At 46.5% G+C, this 15,344-nt stretch overlaps 1 protein-coding gene across 1 annotated transcript in view; it reads right to left on the minus strand.

Annotated features, from left to right (window-relative positions):
* Positions 1-15,344, minus strand: part of LOC134573755 (zinc finger protein 850-like) — a 788,930-nt gene that overhangs the window by 123,559 nt on the left and 650,027 nt on the right. The window lies entirely within an intron of this gene.

The raw sequence follows: 15,344 nt of genomic DNA on the forward strand, positions 1-15,344 counted from the left end.
AATCCGCTACAACACAATAACTAACATACATAATTACATAGGAGAGGGAGGTGAATAAGAATTTCACCATGGAGGAATGGAAGTTGGAACTCTACTCTAACACGCAACTCGTGGCTAGGTCACTGGAAATCCTAGAAAAAGCTTGTGATGAGGTGGTACCTTACACCCAAAGGCTTTCTTGAATGTTTCCAATTCCAAGATCTTCATTGACATGTTGGCAATGTTTGCAGGACGAAGGCTCCTTGTGTGACATATTCTGGGAGTGCTGGCTGCTGAAACAGTTCTGGTCCTCAATGAACAAACTTTACCACTCCTGCCCGAAGTAATCCTATCATACATGTATCCAAACTCCATCACTGGGAATACTAGCATTATGATTACACACATTCTCATAGCAGTGAAGAAAACTTTAGCTTCTCTATATGGAATGAAGCGTACCGACATCCCCACACGCCTGACCAGATTGCTCTGACTCCCTAGGTCTGCCTGTGTCTCCCATTTCTACTATACCCCCCTTCTTCCTAATCCTACTCTCTCTCTCCTACTCTCTCCAGCTCGAACGTTTGCAGGCTCTCATATGTCTCACTACTGTTACCTGATGATGCTTTCTTCCCCTCAGTGGGGGTCGCGAACACGAAATGCGGCCATCGATGCTGATAACCATAGAGTGTAGTTAGCTGACTCTGTTAGTAGCTCAAGGAATCACTAGTTGTATAAATATTTTATTGTTAACTTAAATGCACACAGCCCTCTGTATCCTTTGATTGTTTAATGTTCTGTTTTTGCAACAATTTATTATGTTTTGCTATCTTTGTCTCAGACAGTACGAGTTGTGGCATGCGCAATCCTCTGTTTTCTTGTCATATTGTTTGTGTTTTATATACCTCAATACAATTAATAAAAAAATGGATTTACCTATCCGGCTGCATGTCAATGGGCACACTAGGCCATGCATCCAACCAATGTGAACTGTACACATTAGAGATGTCCCAAACAGTTCGCTGGCGAATAGTTCCTGGCGAACATAGCTTGTTTGCGTTTGCCACGGACGGCGAACATATGCGATGTTCGGTCCACCCCCTATTCGTCATCATTGAGTAAACTTTGACCCTGTACCTCACAGTCAGCAGACACATTCCAGCCAATCAGCAGCAGACCCTCCCTCCCAGACCCTCCCACCTCCTGGACAGCATCCATTTTAGATTCATTCGGAAGCTGCATTCTTTTGTGTTTTTTTTATTATTATTATTTTTTTTTTTTTTTTTTTAGACAGAAGTGTGTTATATTTGAGCATGCTAGGCTGAATGTGCGTATATCATGGCTAGTTGCACTGAGGGTATGAGTATATAGCAGTACATTGTTGTAAAAGATGGCTGTCATGTTTAGGGTGTATCAGCAGCTCCACCACTAGTTATAAATCAAGTGTGAGTCGCCCCATGAGATGAGACTAGTGAATAACATAATACATGAACGGTTAAGGTAAAGGCATGTAAGGAACTACGACAATAAACTCTTTAGGAGGTGAAATAATGACATGTTTAAACGCTTGCTACTTTACGATTAGTTAATGTGCAGAGAGCAGTTCATGTGATCAAAGGCATGGTGCGGAGGATCGGCTATAGTGGGACATGCTTGGCAGGCTGCTGTTTACTGCTTGTGCTAATCCGATCCCTTCTGGGTGCCAGGTGCAGACCCTGGGAGTCCCTGATACCTGGAACAACAAAGGCAAGTCTCTGGCTGAGTGCCGGGTTCGTGGCTTGAGGTGGTGGAAGCTTGTTTTGTCGGGTGGTCGGATCTGTCCCGGTGGTGCTTCACGTCCGGTGCGGGATTGTGGTGGCTTAAGGTGGAGGCGAGTGCTTGACGTGGCGCAGGCTCTGCATTTCTGTTTGTGCCTCCGGTCCCGTCTTTGACACCTTTTGCGTTGGTGGATTTTAATGGGGACTGCTTCGCTTAGCTGTGGTGGAGCTTGTTGGGGCTGTGGTGGAGCTTGTTGGGGCTTCCTGCTTGTTATTTGCTTCCACAATTGATTAAAGAGTCTGTCCAGCTTAGACTCAATATCCTGCTATGCTTTGCTGGTACCAGGAGGACACGCGACTGCCGCCATATTGGGAGAGTCGCAGATGAGTATGTCAGCCTCGGCTGTGCTCTGTGCGTCCATTAGCTCCAGACAGCCTCTCAGGGTTGGACCGGGATAACCCCCACCGGTCCAAGGGGGGGGGTAACGGAGCTCCTGCCAGGAAGTAGCTCGGCCGGCTCTCCCGCCCGGTCAGCACCAGGCCACACTTGCCACGCAGAGGTAAGTAAGACTCTGAGTTGCTGACTGCTATTAAAGGGACACTATAGTCACCTGAACAACTACAGCTTAATGTAGTTGTTCAGGTATGATCTATAGCTCCCTGCAGGCAATCTAATGTAAACACTGTATTTTCAGAGAAAATACAGTGTTTACATTGATTGATAGGAATACCTCCAGTGGCCGTCACTCAGACGGCCACCAGAGGGACTTCCTATCATGCAGGGCCCTAAAAAGGCCCTGTACACGTCAGACGTATTAAAATACGTCTGACTTGTGCAGGAGAGAGAAGGCACTGTGTGCGCGCCTTCTCTCTCCAGCCTGTCAGCGGAGGAGGGGGGCGGGCAAAGACCGCGAGCTGAGCTGTCAGTCAGCTCAGCTCGCGGCCACGCACACCGCGCACATGCGCGGTAGTGCGCTCAGGACTTCAGAGGGCGGCATGAGTGCCGCCCTCTGAAGTATGTGCGCATGTGTGGCAAAGCTGCGCATGCGCACAAGGGAGCAATGACGCTTCCAAATGGAAGCGTCTGATTGCTCCCTGCTCGCGCCCGCCTATTTCGTCATTTTGACGAAATAGGGGGCGCGGCTTCACGAGGCTCCCGGCGCTGGAACTAGGTGAGTAAAATACTCTGCCTGGAGAGTCCCTTTAAGCATGTCGAGTCGGTCAGGTAGGAGCAACATTGCTGGGTCATCCCCTTCTGGGGTGAAATTCGCTTGTTGATAGCTGCTTAAAGTGAGATATTTAGTGAGCTCACACGAAGTGCGTCTTTCCTCCATGACAGCTAGGCCCTGCCCCCCAGAAGCTGCATTCTTAGTGAGAGGAGGGACAGTGTAGCTGCTACTGATTTAATAGGGAAATCAATAGCTAGGCTAGTGTATTCAGTGTCTCAGTCAGGCAGCATTACACACATGGACGTACGGTGTGATGATGATGATGTTGTACCGCTCAAAAAAGTCTAGATAACCTCATCTTTATTAAGATGAATGAGGGATGGATACCGAAGGGACTGACAGTAGGCGAAATATTCGACTAAAAAAGGCCTGATGAGGGGGACGTAACAGGGATTAAACTGATAAGACACCACTCCTATCTGGTGGCACATTAGAATGCACGCGCAGTGCCCCAAATTTGAAGTAGGAGGACCGACCAAGCATCTTTTTCCATCTCCCGGTTCCTAAAATCAATGCCATATGCACGTCCCCTGATAGGGGACGTAACAGGGATTAAACTGATAGGAATAGTACTACTTAACACACCTTATAATAACGCAGAGAGAGGCAATGCAGAGAGAGGAGTCTGAAGAAGAGGAGTCAGAGGAGGAAGGTGGCTTTGAGGAGGTGGAAGACACAGCAGGCGTCCCAGGGGGCTTGTTGTCACCTTCCGGGGACCCTTGGTGTTGTTCGTGGCGCGGTGGAGGAAGAGACCTTCAATGACATCCGTGAGGACAAGGAACGGGACATGGCTAGCTTGGTATCCAACCTTGTGCAAATGGGGAGTTTGCGGTTGTGCAAATGGACTGTTTGCGGCTGTTTGTGGTGCGTTAAACGGGGAGTTTGGTCTGTCACTGTGAAGCGGGCGTAACCCTTACACTACCTGATCGATACAACATCATACCTGATGTTTTAAAGCACGTTATTCCAAACAATTTAGGAATGTTAGGTGATTTATGCCCTTTATGGATTAAAACCAGACTCTGCATCAACTATGTAATTTTCCATGGGAGTTTTGCCAGGATCCCCCTCCGGCATGCCACAGTCCAGGTGTTAGTCCCCTTGAAACAACTTTAAAATTCGCCTGCCTATTGAAGTCTATTGCGGTTCGCCCGTTCACGAACATTTGCGGAAATTCGCGTTCACTGTTCGCGAACGGAAAATGTTATGTTCGCGACATCTCTAGTACACATGCATTGCCATCTGTACAGAATTGTAAGAGTTCACTAATTTACATTCTTCACTGAAATTTGCCGGGAAAAGCGTTACATGAATACAGCACAAAACTCTTTGCGTCTGCTGTGGGACAGTTTGCTTTAGATTTTCTGACTCTGTTTTTTTCTTCAGAGTTACTCCAATCACCATAAACACTACAGTCTATAAAACATAAGGCCTGTGGAGCCCACTGATTCGGATGTGTGTGAAAAGTGCTGCCATGTCAATAAAGTGGTTTCCAAATGTATGAAAGACAGCACTTTTCATGCCTTGCACAACAGCATAAATATAAACAATACTGTAGCAGACCACGGGTAACCCAACTGGTTACCTCCGCTAATTCCTTCCTTCAGCCACTCTGGAACCTTTAGCACAAGTAAATACCCATACCCCCAGTAACCAGACGAAACATAGTCCTGGGAGTGAACTGGACTCAACTGATTCTTTTAATGGGACATGTTACAGCCAAGTTATACACAGACCCCTAGCACGGGGTCTCCATACAATTACACACAAACTCTGCCACTATGTCTGGGAGATAACTGAGTCAGGAACTGTACAAACTCAATCATCTCGCAGGTACAGGAAAGCATACAATTGTAAAACACCTCAAAAGTCATTTTCAATTTCAAAAGGGGTTAATGCAAACTGCGTAAGAATGTGAAAGGGGTCAGATGGTCCACCACATGAATTGATCCTTTAATCAATCAAAGGCTCTGCAAGGTGCGAAATTCTAGTTCCAATGCAAACCAACTGACTCCAACCATATGGCCTGTAACACTTAATTGAGGAGTTAATTCCTTAGATATGTTAATGATCACTGGCCCTCAAGAACAAAAACACGTGTGTTCCAGTATCATATCCAAAAGATTTCATTCATGACACTGAATAAAAGTTTAACTTTGGTGATTTGTTGAAAACCATAAGCAGGCAAGTAAACCGGCACATTTGGGCATGGTACTCAGTGACGGCGTTCTGTCACAAATACTATTTTTGAAAACATATCTACTAAACAGCTTCATAATTTTGTATCCTAAGTAGGGGAACCCCCAGCAGGTAGCAAATTAGAGCATCTGTCTACTAAACAGTACCCTACAGGGAATAACGGATATCCAATTTTCAAATATTTTTGTAGAATTTTAGGTCATCACAATTGATAATTACCAAATTTCAACTAAACAAAATTCGGAGTTACTGAAAATAAACCAAAACCAAATAGAAAAGGTGACACTGAATGAATGTTGGGAGAGAGAGAACATGAACCATAAAAAGATAGAGTCACACAGACCAAGAGTGTGACGAGTTTGAAGATGGTGAGCATGATCAACAGTGTCATCGTCAGTAGAGAGGTCTAAAAGAATAAGTATAGAGTAGTACGCTTTGCTTTTGATTTACATGATTTTGTAGGGGGGTATGACAGCAGCATGTGTAAGGGGATCAGGACAATGCCATAAGTAATAGAGTAGTTGAAGATATGCTTTAAGGATAGCACAACACAAGGTGAGAGCGATCTGATAAGGTCAGGTGGAATGGTATCAAGAGGACAAGTAGTGGGGCAAGACGATAGGGAAGCAAACCCACCTCATGTTCAGGAGCCGGGGAGAAGGCCTCTGTTGGAGAGGCACAGTCCAAGACTGCTTCAGAGAGGAGCAAAAAGCATTAAAATAATTCCTTAACAGGTAAATCTTGTCAGTAAAATAGCCTCCAAAAGTTATCAGCTCAAAGCCTAGTATTAGGGTGGCCATGGGTTTGTGAAAGTATGTACTAATAAGAGATGAAAAGTATGATTGTTTAGCAAGGATGAGGTCTGTGCTGTGCAAGCACTAGATTAATTTGTAATGGAGAAATTCTGATAAGATGTGAGACTTCCTCCAGCAACATTCAACTGAATGGAAACATCTTTATAGGTAACAGGTTGACTTAGTTTGCCGCAGCTAGAGGCACGTTCAAGTCAAATGGCCACATGGAGCATTTGGGCCGCGTTACCTGAGGAGGGGAGCAGCACGGCCACATAGAGCATTCTACTTGTGTGGTGTGACAAGGGGAGCAGCATAGGCGCGTGCAGCAGGTAAGTCCGTGACAATGGTATATGAGGAGACAGGAGAAAGAAGAGAAAGAAAAGATGGACGAGATTTGAGAATTGACATCAGCTGACAGTTGCTGAAGGTCAGGAGAATTAAGGTTTCTCCTCTGTTGAGGAAGGTTAGACTGAGGATGCTGGGTGATGGGGCTCTCGAGAACAAAAGAAAATAAGAGGGGGTGATCTGAGAAAGGAAATGGAGTGTTACGAGATTATAGACTGTGCATGCATCAGAAAAAATTAAGTCATGGGTGTTGCCATCTACATGTGTGGGAGAATTAGCCCACTGGGATGGCCGGAGGGAGGAAGCAATTGACAGAAGTTTTGAGCCTGCTGAGGTCAAAGGTGGGTTAATTGGAATGTTGGAATCCCAAATGACTAGAGATTAAATAATATTTAAAAGGAAGTGGGGAAGCCAGGCAGCAAAATGGTCAGGGAAGTGAAGAGGTGAGCCCGGGGGAGGAAATAACTGCAGTGTTTGCAGAGATGGGTATGAACAGGTAAATTGAGTGAACTTCAAATGATGAGAAAGAGAGGAAATGAGGTGGGTAGAGGTTTGAAGGAGCAGTTGTGTAAAAGCAGAAACCCTACTGTAACGGACCGTTTCACTTACAAGAGGATAAAACCCAGTTTAGGCGATAATCCCCTTTCCAGATGCACAGGCAGCTACTGCAAACACCATTCTCCCGACTGGAACCACACGAACACTGGAACAGCGTTTCAGCAGACAAGGGGTAAAATCCGTTTAGGCGATAATCCCCTTTTCTAGAGACAGGCACAGCTACTGCAGAACATCAAACTCCTGATCTGGATACGAAATACCACTCCGAACTGGAACAGCTGAACAAGAAAAGCATACAATCCGCTTACACTCTTGGCAGTCAGCTTACAATCCAATTCCCCCCAAGAACGAGACGACACTTCATTTTGAGGGTTAAACAGGAACTCTGGACTGGGACACCCAGTCTGGCTTTTATTACAAACAAGTACATACAGGACACTCCCAGGGGGAGGATGAATTTAACCAATCACATGGATGTACCTCCCACACATTTCCTCCCCTTAGATTAGCACTTAACATAATTATACCGTACACCCTTTTCCCCAATTCCTGGATGTACCCCAAATACATATGCTACACCTCCAAAACAGGTATCCCCTGATAGCCCTTATTCAGGGGGACAACATATCCAAGAATCAGGTCATTCGGATGAATGGTTCGGGAGATATGAAGTTCCAAAGATTTGACCGACCGCATGGGTAAAGTATCCGAAAACAGTTCCATGCATTTTGGCCCTGCGGTCGGTCACAAACAAGTGAATGAAACAGACGAATTACTTGGGTTATAGAGACTAAGGGGAATTCGCATGAATCCCCTAGTTCGTATGTTTCTTTCTACCGAACGGCGGGTCATTCGGTAGTTTCTATACGAATTTCTGGGAGTATGGAGGTCTCAGCGGTGTTTGCCTAGTCAAGTGTCCGATTTCTGTTCCAGACACTCGACGGCAAAACACCGCTGTTCGGTAGTTTAAGATGGCCGCCGCCACGTGTTTGTTTCCCGAATGGCGGCCACCCAGAGGACAAAGAATACATTACATGGATTGCCAATTACCTGTTTGCAACATTGTTGCAAACGGTAATTGGAGGCACACTTATTCCTGGGTGGTCTGGTTGTTCGGTAGTTTCACTCAATATAATGAATGGAGTGATTCTACCGAACAATCAGATGAATGCTGCATAAATATCACCCAGGTTAAACTTAACACATGAATACATATACAATATACAGGCAGTACAATAGAATATGCTTCACAGTCTTAAAGGGACAGTAGTCCCAAAATGTCCATCGCTGATTTTAAAGGGCCAGTAGCAGCAATATAAATTATTACATGCCCAAATATAGTTTTTAAAGTGCAACATGTCCAGGGGCCATAGTCAGCGGGCAGGAGGCTAGCAACCAGGCCTCTCCAGTTCACAGTGGCGAAGCTGGTTTCGCCACACCTACCGTGCCACCCTTACTGTCAGATTATCTTGGGTGTCTTAATTGAAGATCACCAAAGGATAATGAAGCAAGGGTAGCAGTATCTGAGGGGGATAGCCAAGTTTCTGTTAATTGCAGTGTGTTTAGGGAATGCAAGATAAATAAGTAATGGAGAGCAAAAAAAATAGAAAAAAAGGCTACAAGTATAAGACCCAAAGTCTGAGACTCGGAACGAGAAACGTTCGTCGATTTCTCATTCGCGTCAGAGATGCGAGGTACAGCTTTACACAGTACAGAGCGAATGAAAACCCGCGAATGAGGCAAAACCCAGTTTACAGTTAAAGTGCCAGGAAAACAAATGTGTTTTCCTGGCACTAGAGTTCCCTATACTGTAGTATCACCCTCCACATAGTGCATAAGGGGTTAAAACCCTTCGCCACTGCTCCTGTACCGCAGATGTCAGCCGGCGGGGTATACCTAATGCGCATGCACATTAATGGCCGTGCTCGCATTAGGACTTCCCTCATAGGAAAGCATTACAGTACAGTAATACATAATACGTACATACAATGCTTTCCTATGGTGCTTCAGGAGACGCTGGATGTCCTCATGCATAGCATGAGGTCATACAGTGGCAGGTGACCAAAAGTCGCAGTGTGTGTGTGTGTGTGTGTGTGTGAGACCCCCTGAGAAAATACTGTAGTACAGTGCCGAGGCGCTCCCTTGCTGGCCCATGCAGGGCAGGCACTATGCAAGCGTTGGCCATGCTGTGTGCCTATACAGACCGAAGGGGAGATCAGAGATCTCCCTCCACAGCCCACATGCACTTTGCTGGGCAGCCAGCAAGGGAGGGAGAGAGGACCCAGGAGCTCTAACCTGCATCTCCACTGGGTTCACCACTGGTTGGAGCTTTTCTGCAGTTGCCATATGCACTCCCAAAACACACTTTTAAGTTAAAGTGTACTGTACCCTCACACACACACACACACACACTGGACCCCTCAAACACTGCCCTCCCAAAACACTTCACCCCTCACATACACAGCACCTCACTCCCACACACACACATACACTACAGTTCCTATCTCAGCATACCTCAGGTAAGTTGTCAAACTGTTCTTAAACTGTTTCACTACTTGAGACGAAGTGCCCTTCGCCACTTGTGCCTGGAGAGGACTGATTGCTAGCCTCCTGCCTTCCGACTATGGGCCCTGTGCTGATAGCTGTATTTTACCCTGCAATAAGGTTTATTTGGGTATTTCTGCCGGGGTGTTTGGGTCTTTCAGTATGTGAGTAGTGCTACCCCAGATAGCTATGCCATGGAGCCTATTAGTGTAACGAAAGACTATGGAAAAGACTTTGGCTCCATGGCGATTGAATTGTATGTATGTGATCTGAGCGCCATTCAGTAATAATGTGCAGTCAGATCTAAGCTATCTGGGGATATGTTGCATGTATATGTTTTATGTAGTAATTTTAACATTGAGTAATTTTATGTATTTTTGTAACCATGTGGTTAATGGAGTCTTGCCTCTGTCCTGGGAGATAATTTGATTACTTCCCAATTATCTCCAAGATAGAGAGGAGGGATTGTGATGTCACTGTGGGAGTGTTTTGTTTGTATTGTCTGTGATTGGTTGTACTGTGTCCCACCCTGTGGGATGTCCCCTTGCATGGAGACTTGCATAAAAGCCAGTGTGTGGTCATTAAAATCAGATCGTCTTGAACCTTTCTTGAAGCATTGGCTCATGTTTGGGGGAAGGGATACCTACACTCTGGGGATTGCTATAATCACTTACTCCCCAGAGTAAGCTCTTGCAATAGCTTGATTTGTTCCTGCTACGCTCTCTGGATTTGGGAGAGGATCACCCACTGGGAGCTGGATCCTGGTCGTGGATCCAGGGTGGGCAGGGCCGGCGCTACCATAAGGCGGCCCAGGCGGCCGCCTTAGGGCGCACCGGCCCTGGGGGCGCAAAATCAGGCTGACCGGAAGGAGGGAAGCGCACTGCGCTCCCTTCCAACCGACGAACTATTGTAGTGTGGCCGAGCGCCCGGTTCTGCGGGCGCGCGAGGGAGCACTCTCCCATGTGTGCTTCCTCTTCAGCTCCCTCGCGCGCCGCATACTGATACCGGAGCCGGAAGATGACGTCATCTTCCGGCGCCGGCATCCCTACGCGGTGAGCGAGGGAGCTGAAGAGGAAGCACACATGGGAGAGTGCTCCCTCGCGCCCGCCCGGGAGCCAGCCAGCCAGCCACCAAGGGAGCCAGCCAGCCACCAAGGGAGCCAGCCAGCCACCAAGGGAGCCAGCCCAGGAGCCCAGCAGCACCACTGGACCCCAGGGAATCCCTCAGCACTCCAAAAAGGTAAGGAGGCTGGGGGATTAAATAAAATAAAATAAAAAAACATGTGTTAGTGTGAGTGTTAGTGTGTGTGTGTGTGTGTGTCTGCTAGTGTGTGTGTGTGTCTGCTAGTGAGTGTCAGTGTGTGTGTCTGCTAGTGAGTGTCAGTGAGTGTGTCTGCTAGTGAGTGTCAGTGTGTGTGTCTGCTAGTGAGTGTCAGTGAGTGTGTCTGCTAGTGTCAGTGAGTGTGTCTGCTAGTGTCAGTGAGTGTGTCTGCTAGTGTCAGTGTGTGTGTCTGCTAGTGTCAGTGTGTGTGTCTGCTAGTGAGTGTCAGTGTGTCTGCTATTGTGTCAGTGAGTGTGTCTGCTAGTGATTGTCAGTGAGTGTGTCTGCTAGTGAGTGTCAGTGAGTGTGTCTGCTAGTGAGTGTCAGTGAGTGTGTCTGCTAGTGAGTGTCAGTGTGTGTGTCTGCTAGTGAGTGTCAGTAAGTGTGTTACTGTGTGTCTCTTACTGAGTGTGTTTGTGTGTGTATTAGTGAGTCTGTTTGATGTCTGTTAGTGAGTGTGTGTTTGTCAGTGAGAGTGTATGTTTTGTAAGTGAGTGTGTATGTATGTCTGTCGCTGAGTGTGTTTGTCAGTAAATGTGTGTGTCTGTCAGCTAGTGTGTATGCATTTGTTCGTGAGAGTGTGTGTGTGTGTCTTCAGCACTTACCTTTCTCCAGCGCCGGACTCCCTTGGCGCTGGGGATCCCTCCGCCTCTCAGCTCCGAATGCTCTTGCCGCGCACGCATTCAAACCGCCCATAGGAAAGCATTACTCAATGCTTTCCTATGGATGTTCAGTGTTTTAGAATAGCGGAAGCTCCTCTAGCGGCTGTCAGTGAGACATCCACTAGAGGCTGGATTAACCCTCGGTGAAACATAGCAGTTTCTCTGAAACTGCTATGTTTTCAGCTGCAGGGTTAAAACTAGAGGGACCTGACACCCAGACCACTTCATTGAGCTGATGTGATCTGGGTGTCTGTAGTGGTCCTTTAATTGTGTGTGCATCTGCATGCACTGGCGTACATACCGCGGTCGCAGGGGTCATATCCCTGCAACCCCTGCGACCAGGTGCCCGTCGCCATGAGTTGCGGCCCCGGCCCGCGCAGAGTAAGCGCGCGCGGGGGGGGGGGGGACGGATCAATTTGCGCACTGGGGCCCCCATGGGTCATGTGTACGCCACTGCACCTACCCTGGTGTCTGCCGCAGGCTGTGTGGAGGGGGCAAGGATATGAATGACATCATATCCCTGCTCCCTGTGTACCACACAGCGCGGCTGGCGCCCTGTGATGGGGCTGGGCTGCAGGACAGGACTCCAAGGAGCCAGACAGCATGCATCCAGGGGACAAGATTGAACTGATGTAAGTATGTAATTGTGTATGTCTCTGTATGTGTGTATGTCTCTGTATGTATGTATGTATGTAGGTCTCTGTATGTCTTTGTATCTATGTTTCTGTATGCCTGTATGTCTCTGTATGTACAAATGTATGTGTCCGTATGCCTGTTTGTCTCTGTATGTACAAATGTATGTGTCTGTATGCCTTTGTACGTATGTGTCTGTATGCCTGTATGTCTCTGTATACCTGTATATATGTATGTGTCTGTATGACGGTATGTCTCTGTATGCGTGTATGTCTTTGTATGCCTGTATGTATGTATGCCTGGATGTCTCTGTATGTATGTTTCTGTATGTCTATGTATGTATGTATGTGTCTGTATGACGGTATGCCTCTGTATGTATGTCTGTATGCCTGCATGTATGTCTCTGTCTGTGTCTGTATGTCTCTGTATGATTATTTCTGTGTTTGTATGAACCTTATTTTAAACGAGGGTGGGGGGGCACCAAAATGCATCTTCGCCTGTGTAACTAAAAATCCTAGCACCGGTCCTAAGGGTGGGTGGAGACGGCGAGACCCCGGCGCAGCTGTATCGCTGGAAGTGGGGTCTGCAGTGCTGATGGTGTCAGTTGGAGTGCTTGGAGTACTCAGCAAGCACTAGGAGCATCGATTGGCGGAGGTACTCAGTCGGAGTGCCTACTCTGAGAGGGGGCACCGTAGCTCCCCTGGAACAAAAGGGATATGAAGAAGTCAAACTGAAGTCAGCAAGAATGGAACTTAAAGGTAGAAAAAGGGAGTTTTTAATAAAGTATAAATCTAAAGAAGGAAAGAATACAAAACAAGCAGAAGGCATTCCCTTTATATGTAATTATAGTAACGATAATAAGAAAGTAAGACATATAATAAAGAGACACTGGCACAATCTACTAAAGGATTCTGTTCTAAAGGATATTCTAACAGAGAAACCAAAAATAATCCATAGAGGAGTTAGGAACATGAAAAGTAAACTAATAAGAAGCCATTTGAAGGAGGAAAAGAGTCCATTACGTTTGGACAATAGTATTGGTGTTTATGGTTGTGGCTAATGTGGTGCTCGCAAGAAAACAAATAACTGTAGACGTATAGTCAGAGATTTTAACTCAAATATCAACACTTACAATATTAGAGATTTTATAACATGTTATACACAATTTTTTATTTATATGTTAGAATGTCCATGTGGCCTAAAATATGTCGGTAGAACTACAAGAGCATTAGACGCACGCATAGAAGAACACTCAAGAAACATTTTAAAAGGCTACGAAACCCATAGTGTCTCAGCACATTTTAAAACCCACCACAACAACAACCCCAGAGGTATGAAATTTATAGGAATAAAAAACTCCGGTGGGACTGGAGAGGGGGAGCTTTTAATAAAATCATAGGAAAGGTGGCAATGGAATGGATTTCTCATTTTGAATACAATGATCCCATATGGTCTAAATAGTGATTTTGAAATTTGCCATTTTTTTAAGTGATATTACGCCTACCATTTTATGTATAAATACATACATTTGATTTCAATTTCAGACTGTGTAGGTGCACTACATTTCTCTCTGATATTTTCTACTTGGGGTTACTATTAAGTAAAGAGTAAGAACGTACGATTACCCATATATTTAAACAAATAATAAGGAAGTGCCCCACAAAAGCAAAACACAACATTAACATTTTATATGTACAGTACTACCTGTACTGTAGTCATAAAAAAAAAAACACTTTGTAACAGGAGAGTGTCAGTGTGACGTCTGCAGGAACTACATGATCCAGCAATTCTGAGAAATGTTTACAGCAGCATGGTGGAATTCTGAACTTTGTGCGCTGGAAAATACTGTATGAAGAGTACAGTAGTCATCAAATCCCTCAAAGTGTTGCACCAAGTAGTTCAAGGTCATCATCGGGGTTATCTAGAGCTGTAGAGGGCCCAAGTAAGGGAGATGACGGCAAGGAAATGGAAGTAGTATCTGTACTGGTACATACCTGTATGTAGCGGTAGTGGTGCTGGGTGTCACTTTTGAGAAGAAACTTGTTAGTGTGGTCTGCATTGTAAGTTTTTGTTTTTTTCTTCATAAATTTCATGATAGCATTGGAAAATTTCATTCATTTGCCGTTCCACATTCCTGAACCGCTCAACATTCGGATCCATACCTTGGAAAAAGTTGTGCGCAAATAGTACGCTTTGAAGGTAGCTATAGCCCCCTGGTCCATTGGCTGTAAGATAGCAGTTGTATTTTTAGGCAGCTACACTACCTTTACATCTGGGTTTAGATCATCAAGAAGCTGGGGGGTGGGGGTGGCCTGGGGCAATATCAAGCAGGAGGATATTTTAAAGGAAATGCCCTTTTTCAGACAATATTGCTTGACTGGGGGTATGAAGCAGTTAAGGAACAAACCCTCAAATAATGCTTGTGTCACCCAGGCCTAGGTATTTGCACGGTTGTAAACAGGCAGCGTGTGCTTATTTAACTGCTTGAATGCAAATGGGTTCTCTGCAGGGGCGTATTAGCCGCGAGGCAAACAAGGCATTTGCCTTGGGCGGCATTTTCCAGGGGGCGGCAAAAAAAGCCGCCCCCCAAATGCCCAAGGCAAATGTCTTGTTAGCCTTGCGGCTAACAGACATGCTGGGCTGCTTCTGGGCGGTCGGGCGGCGCTGCTGGGCGGGCGGCGAGGGAGCACTCCCCCTGAGCTGTCTGCTCAGCTCCCTCGCGCGCCGCAGAGTGAGGCTGGGAGCCGGAATATGACGTCATATTCCGGCTCCGCCTCCCAGCCTCACTGTGCGGCGCGCGAGGGAGCTGAGCAGACAGCTCAGGGGGAGTGCTCCCTCGCCGCCCGCCCAGCAGCGCCGCCCGACCGCCCAGCAGCCACTGGACCACCAGGGAGAAAGATGACCCCCCCCCCCCAGCATTCCCAAAGGTAAGGAGGCTGGGGGGGTTAAAGTAAAAAAAAAAAAAAGGTGTTAATGTGAGTGAGTGTGTGTGTGTGTCTGTGAGTGTGTGTGTGTGTGTCTGTGAGTGAGTGTGTGTGTCTGTGAGTGAGTGTGTGTGTGTCTGTTAGTGAATGTGTGTGTGTCTGTTAGTGAGTGTGTGTGTGTCTGTTAGTGAGTGTGTGTGTGTGTCTGTTAGTGAGTGTGTGTGTGTGTCTGTTAGTGAGTGTGTGTGTGTGTCTGTTAGTGAGTGTGTGTGTGTGTGTCTGTGTCTGTTAGTGAGTGTGTGTGTGTGTCTGTTAGTGTGTGTGTGTGTGTCTGTTAGTGTGTGTGTCTGTGAGTGTGGGTGTCTGTGAGTGTGGGTGTCTGTGAGTGTGGGTGTCTGTG

The sequence above is a fragment of the Pelobates fuscus genome, chromosome 1, assembly GCF_036172605.1.
Source record: "Pelobates fuscus isolate aPelFus1 chromosome 1, aPelFus1.pri, whole genome shotgun sequence".
NCBI classification, from domain to species: domain Eukaryota; kingdom Metazoa; phylum Chordata; class Amphibia; order Anura; family Pelobatidae; genus Pelobates; species Pelobates fuscus.